We start from the raw sequence: 6,039 nt of genomic DNA, 5'->3' as shown, positions 1-6,039 counted from the left end.
CGGTTCCCGGTTTTGCCGAGCGCGCGCGGAAATCGCGCCCCGGGACGCGGCGCTCTATGGGCACGTGTAAAGGTTGCTTGGTTAAGGGCACGCGGCCGCGGGAAAGCGTTCGCGTGGTGCGGAGATATAATTTGGAGCGTTGGACTTTATCACCTAGGAGCAATCTTTCTCTCTCTCTCTTTTATCACTGCGATATCTGCGAACTTTCCCAACTAAAAGCTTCCCAGAAAACCAGCGTTCGGAAGAGTCTATTAATTATGGGTTACTTTAATTATGTTTCTCACCCTTGCTGGCTGGCTTAGCGTTTCTGGGGTCAAATGCTCCCAAATAAGATGCTGCCGAACCAAGCAGCTCAGCCTGCGCAAGGAAGCTGAAAATCCGAGCGCTAATTCAACCTTCCCCCCCGACCCTTCCTGAAAATTAGACTTTTGCTTGCTTCTCATAAGGCGTTTTCGCTGCTTCTTGCTTTAATTCCTGCAGAGCCCCATAGATCGGCAGTGAAGCAGGGAGGGAGAGGCGCTTACCTTCTGCAAAGACAGCCGCGCTCCTAAAAGCAAAATCCTGTTTTCCTCCTTCAAGTCGGTTGTGGCTAAACCCAACTCCTTACCCGTGCTTTTAAGCTTGTTAGCAGGATGCTCAGAGATGACAGGTAGGTCATCTGCACTCCCGTTTTTAGTCGGATGGGTCATTATGAATCATTACAGGGCTTATTTTGAGTGGGGCTGTTGCAAAAAATATAGTTGTTGCCATATTTTTCAGCTTATGCCTTCAGCGATGAGGGTGGTTGTTGTTGTTGTTGCTGTTTCTCTTATCTTTTTTTTTTCGTTGCTGGGACCAAAGCAGTGACCTATCGGTTTCTGCCTTCCAGGTGAGCTGGTGCCTCGTTGCCACAGTGCATCTCCTGTAGAGAGATGATGTCCGGGCCTGCGGGGCCGCTCGTCCGAACACCTTTGGTTTGAGTGGGGAAAAGGGGAGGAAAAAAAAAAAAAAAAAAGAAATGCAAGAACAAAAATGGAAAAAAAAGCAGCATTTGGGTACAAAAGCACCCGCTGTCGCTTGCTGCGGTATCAGGGATTTGTGAAGTTGTGGGTTACATGTCACATCAGCTGGGCAAGCATCGCTGGGCAGAGCCCGGTTTTGTCCCCCAAAATAGCGGGCCGGATCAGAAGTGGGGGTGTTCGTTAGCGCTGCTTCGCTTTGGGGGGTAACTGGGCTCCTGGTGCTCGGCCGTGGGTCTGGACCAGGTTTCTGCCGTGCGGGACATGCGGAGCAGCCCCGAATCCAGGGCACCATCCATGGGACCGTGGGTCTGGGGAGCTCTTGGCTTAAGAAATCTCTGTGGTTCACTGTTTTTGGGGGGGATAAACGTGGCCTTTGCACAAGCTCGTGCTCAACGGGCAGAGAAACCCCCGTCGCAGCCGCCCGGGGCCACGGCTGCCCTCGCCGCGTTGGCGCCGGGGGCTTTGCGAAGGAGCGGAGCCGGCCGGGCTCCCGCAGACGCCGGCGCCTGCTCCGTTCCTCCCTCTCCCAACACCGCCACCGGACAGGATGGAGCCTCCACGTTCGCTGCCGCTTGCTGTCTTCTCATGTGGGACCTTTTGGGTAATTATTGCTCTTCTACCAGAGATTTCCGTAATTATTGTCCCTGTCACAATATGACTAGTGTTCAGAGGACGCGAGTCGAGAAGAGCCTTAATTAGGGCCAAAAGTGGCCTGATGAGAAAGACACGGGATTAATTGGCTCAACCCTGGGTGGAGAGGGCCAGACCCGGGCTGATCTCCCACCCGTCGCTAGCACGGGCTGTTGATCAACGCCGTCAAATTAGCAACGTTGAGCTCTCGGCAGCGATGGGGAGCTGGGAAGGGAAGACATCCAGCCTCAGCCCGCGAAGGGCAGCTGGGCTGGCGCGGAGCTGGGTTTTGTCCCGTTTTTAGGTTTTTCTGAGCAGCAGGTGGCAGCCTTCGTCTGCATGGCCTTGGTCTGCCTCACCCCCGTCTGCCTCCTCCAGGTTGCTCCGTGGCTCCCGAAACAGCCCTCTGGCCGGGGACACGGGCAGGGTCTGGGCTTTGCTGTCCGTCCCGCTTGGCCCCTGGGGACGGAGAACCCCGGGTTGGGGGGCTGCACGGTGATGCCACTAGCCCCGTTGAGTCGGTTTTGGGTTCAAAGCCCTGCTTTTCCACGGCTCCTGGTGCATCTTTGGAGAAGCCTTAGATACTCGACCTCCTCCTTAGCCCATCCGTCCCCTCCGATCTTCCCTGATCCCATCACTGAGTACCTGCCCCAAATCAGGTTGGAAACAGATCTCAGGCTTAAGTCTGTGCTTGAAATACCGTGTGAACCTGCTGAATCACCTCCTGCTTTTGGTCTCCGTTTCCCCTCTCGGAGAGAGGTTGGTAGGGCTGGTGCACCTCGACTTCTCCGTGTGCAATGATGCCCTCAGGCTCGGGGGAACCGTGGAGGCACCTTAGACGCAACTACCAGCCGACGTGAAGCTGGGTGGCACTTAATTTTGGATGGGTTTCCTGCAAATAAGAAGCAATAAAGGCTTTGAATGCACCCCCTGGGGTCCTCCACAAGGAGTTTCCTGCGGGAGGGACTGGAGTGGTCTGCGGGATGCATTTTGGGTCCAAATAAGTGCAAGAGAGAGCAATGGGGGGGAAAACCCGCACCCCACGTGTCCCCCCCAGCCCCATGGTTTGGAAGCTGCACTTTGAGGCAATGTTACACTTGTGCCTCCAACAGCGGCTAGAGCCAAGGCGTAACTGGGCAGAAAAAGACCTTCTCGGGTCAGCGGTTGGACCTGAAACATCTCATTTGGGGTGATGCTGAGTGCATGGTTTCGGTTTCAGCTGCTTTTGGCCTTTTTCCCATGTTTTCCTTTCCCTGTGTTCTTTGAAAGCCAAAGGAAAGCCATTAAGAAAAAGGTAATCCGCACTGCCCTGCGAGGGGGAGCTGAAACGGGGGCACATCAAAGGGAGGTGTTTTGGCAGCTCCAGAGCAACGTGGTTTGTCTTCCTGCCTCTTTTCCACTCCGTGCCCGTTTTTGGGGCAGAAACTCAGGTCTACCTTTGCCGCAGAGCCGAGGGGGTCACAGCCTCCCGCCTCTGCTCTTATTTGACCTTTGCTGCCAGGGAGGAAGAGCATGGTGGAAAGTGGAGGTGGGACCGAGTTGCACACCAGGCCATGACTAGCTGCTTTGGACCCATAGGTTCTTAGGAATAGGGGTCGATGGGGCACCACGCGAAGCCCCTCGCTCCCGGCGCGATTAATGCGTTTTGCCTCCTTTGGCTCCAATCCCTGCAACCAGCCTCGGCCGGGCGAAGCCTGGGGCTGCTCTGTGCCACGGCTGAGCTTGGAGAAAGGTTTGGTTCCCCCCTTTGCTAGCTATACGCTTGCGGTCTGCTCAGATCCTGAGCTAGCGTCGTGGTTTTTTGTTGTTTTTTTTGGAAGTCTGCTTCTTTCTTCGAGGAAAAGAAGCAGAGGGCGGTTCATGCTTTCCTTCTTTTCGACGCCCTCCCTGCCTTTGAGATTCAGAAAACTTTAACAAGCTGCTTTTTTAGCTGCTTTTTTTTTTTTTTTTGGTCCTTTTTCCCCTGCCCGTAACATCATCAAGCTCTTTGACAACCTAACGAGACCAGCCGCCGTTGCGCGCGGAGGCTGCAAGGTCCGCGGCGGGCTCCTCCAGCGGGAGCGGGGGCGGCGGAGCGAGCGCGGCCGCGGTTTCCCTTCCACCCCCCGGCTCGCTCTGCGCCCCGGGCAGGCGGGCGCACGATCGAATAACCCCCGTCCTTCGGGCTCTGCCAAAAATCGCCTGGCAGAGCCCTTTCCCGGCCCTTTGCGACGCCTTTTGGTTCGGTTCGGCAGCGATCTTTGGTAACCGGCTGATGAAACCTGCTCTGGCCATAAATCAGAACGTCTTCACATGCAAATGCAGCAATTAATTCTGGGTGTGCTGGCGCAATTAGATGACAAATTGCGCCTGGGGAGTCACTTGCTTGTTTAGCCAGAGAAGCTGCGTTTGCTCCGCCAGGGATGGCTGGAGAGAGCTTTCCACCAGCGCCAGGAGCGGAGCCGCAGGCTTTTCCCACTTAAAAACGAGCCTTTGGGGACCCGGCGGGAGAGAAGGGAGCAAAAAACTCCAGGCCGGATCGGGTTAACGAATCCCCGGCAGCTCCCTGCCGCAGTTTCTTAGCTCAAAATCCCAGGGAAAAGCACAAGGCGGGCGACGTGGCGAAATCCGGGCCAAAGCCGCCTTTAAAAAAAAAAACCAGGGCTACTGATGTCACTAATGTGCGTATTTACCCGTTTCACTTAAAAGGAGGGCTTTACCCGCTGATTAACTGTTCTTAAGGGATTTCTTTTCGAAACACCCAGCAAATGTTTTCTTATCTGCTTGGAACAAAAGACGCTGATAGCATTTATATTTATTTCCCCTCTGAACCTCCGACGGGTGCTGATTGCAGCCGGCAAAATCCGTAGGCGCTCTGATCTCTGTAAGCAGGGAGCAAAGGCTATCGGGCTTAGCAAGCAGCCGGTTATTCTGATAAATCAGTTGAAAACAAGGGCTTCTAAAATCGTGGAGAAAGGGCTTGTTTTTCTCTAGCTCCGACGGGAAAAGGGCCGTTTCGTCGCCAAAGAAATACAACCCCTGGGAACGGGGAAAAAATCCCCGTTGCTTTAAGTGGTTGCAAGGATGGGTCCGAGGAGGGCGGAGGGGAACAGCTTTTCTTTATTTGCGGCTTTCTTTAAAAAAGAAAGAAAAAAAAGGCAAATTCTGTAAGACGTTTTTGACAGTTTGTTCTCGTCCAATTTATTTGTGGGTTTTTTTCCCCCGGCTGCACAAGAGGGCATTATATGAACCTGCAGCTGCACCTTGCTCGTGGGCAAAAGAGCTGTTGCTGTCTTGCCAAACAGGATTAATGTCGAGGCAGCGGAGAAGGGCTCGTATCCTGGAGGACACTTGCCAGCGGTTTTATTTTATTTATTAGTGCTTCTTTGCTGGCTTGCGGCTGAGCCGAGCCCGTTCCCAGCCCCGTCTCCCGGCTGCCGGGTGCTGGAAGGGTCCTCGAGGCCTCGTCCCTGCCTGGGGGCGCTTTGCAAATCGGAATAAACCGACCCAAATCCCAGGCGTGCTTCTCCGCTTGGAATTAGCGCTCGGACAACTCAGAGGCTTCCCGAGGGCTGCGGTTTAAGCGGGCTGGGTTTAATCCCCTGCTCGTCTTTGCCGAAGCCCCTTGCAGCCTCCTCGCTCTCGCGCTGCTCCGGGGAAACCTTCCCGGCTCCGGGGCTGACCTTCCCCGACAATGTGCCCCTTGTCAGGCCGACCGCTTTGGTGTTTCCCCTTTCTCTCTTTTATGGCTCTCCTTTCGTTGATGCCACCACCCCGGCGGCACAAGGACCTATTATGCTCGTTCATCCACCTTGGACTTTGCTTCTTTGCCAGAGGGAGATTAGGAACAAACGGGCAGTGCCGGGGCCATATCCTGGAGAGCCGAGGGCGAAACTTGGCACCCGCTGCCCGGCGAGGAAACCCGATTTTGCCTGGGGCGCCGTGGAGGTGCTTTGGGCAGGCTGGGTGGAAGCACGGGGTTTTTTTCCCCCCAAAATCCTGTTTTCGCAAGGGTTTTCCAGGTGGCACGTCCCAGCAGAAGGCAGCAAGAGATGCCCCAGCTGCCTGGGGATCCGGCTTTCCCACGCTGCCAATGCTTCTCCAGAGCATCCACTTGCCACTGTCCCCTTTTGGTCCCCAAATTTGGTCCTTCTCACCCCCCCTGGCCTTTAGAGAGGCGTTTTGGGGGATGCAGGAGGGCGTCAAGCTGGCAACTGAGGCACAGCACAGATTTATTCCAGACTTTCCCATGCGGCCGGTCTCTGGACATCTCTTTAATTGCACATTTTTTTGGGGGCAGACCCTTCCCTTCTCCTCTTTAATCGCATGTTTTTGGGGCAGAGCCTGTCTCTCCCGGTATTCCCGTGCTGCCGTGCTGCACCTCTCGCATCGTGCCTGCACGTTCCCGGCTTTTTGATGTGGTTTAGCG

The sequence above is a fragment of the Apteryx rowi genome, unplaced genomic scaffold (assembly GCF_003343035.1).
Source record: "Apteryx rowi isolate R43461 unplaced genomic scaffold, aptRow1 scaffold_475, whole genome shotgun sequence".
Classification (NCBI taxonomy): domain Eukaryota; kingdom Metazoa; phylum Chordata; class Aves; order Apterygiformes; family Apterygidae; genus Apteryx; species Apteryx rowi.
The sequence above is the reverse complement of the archived record's forward strand: the minus strand, read 5'-3'. Positions refer to the sequence as shown.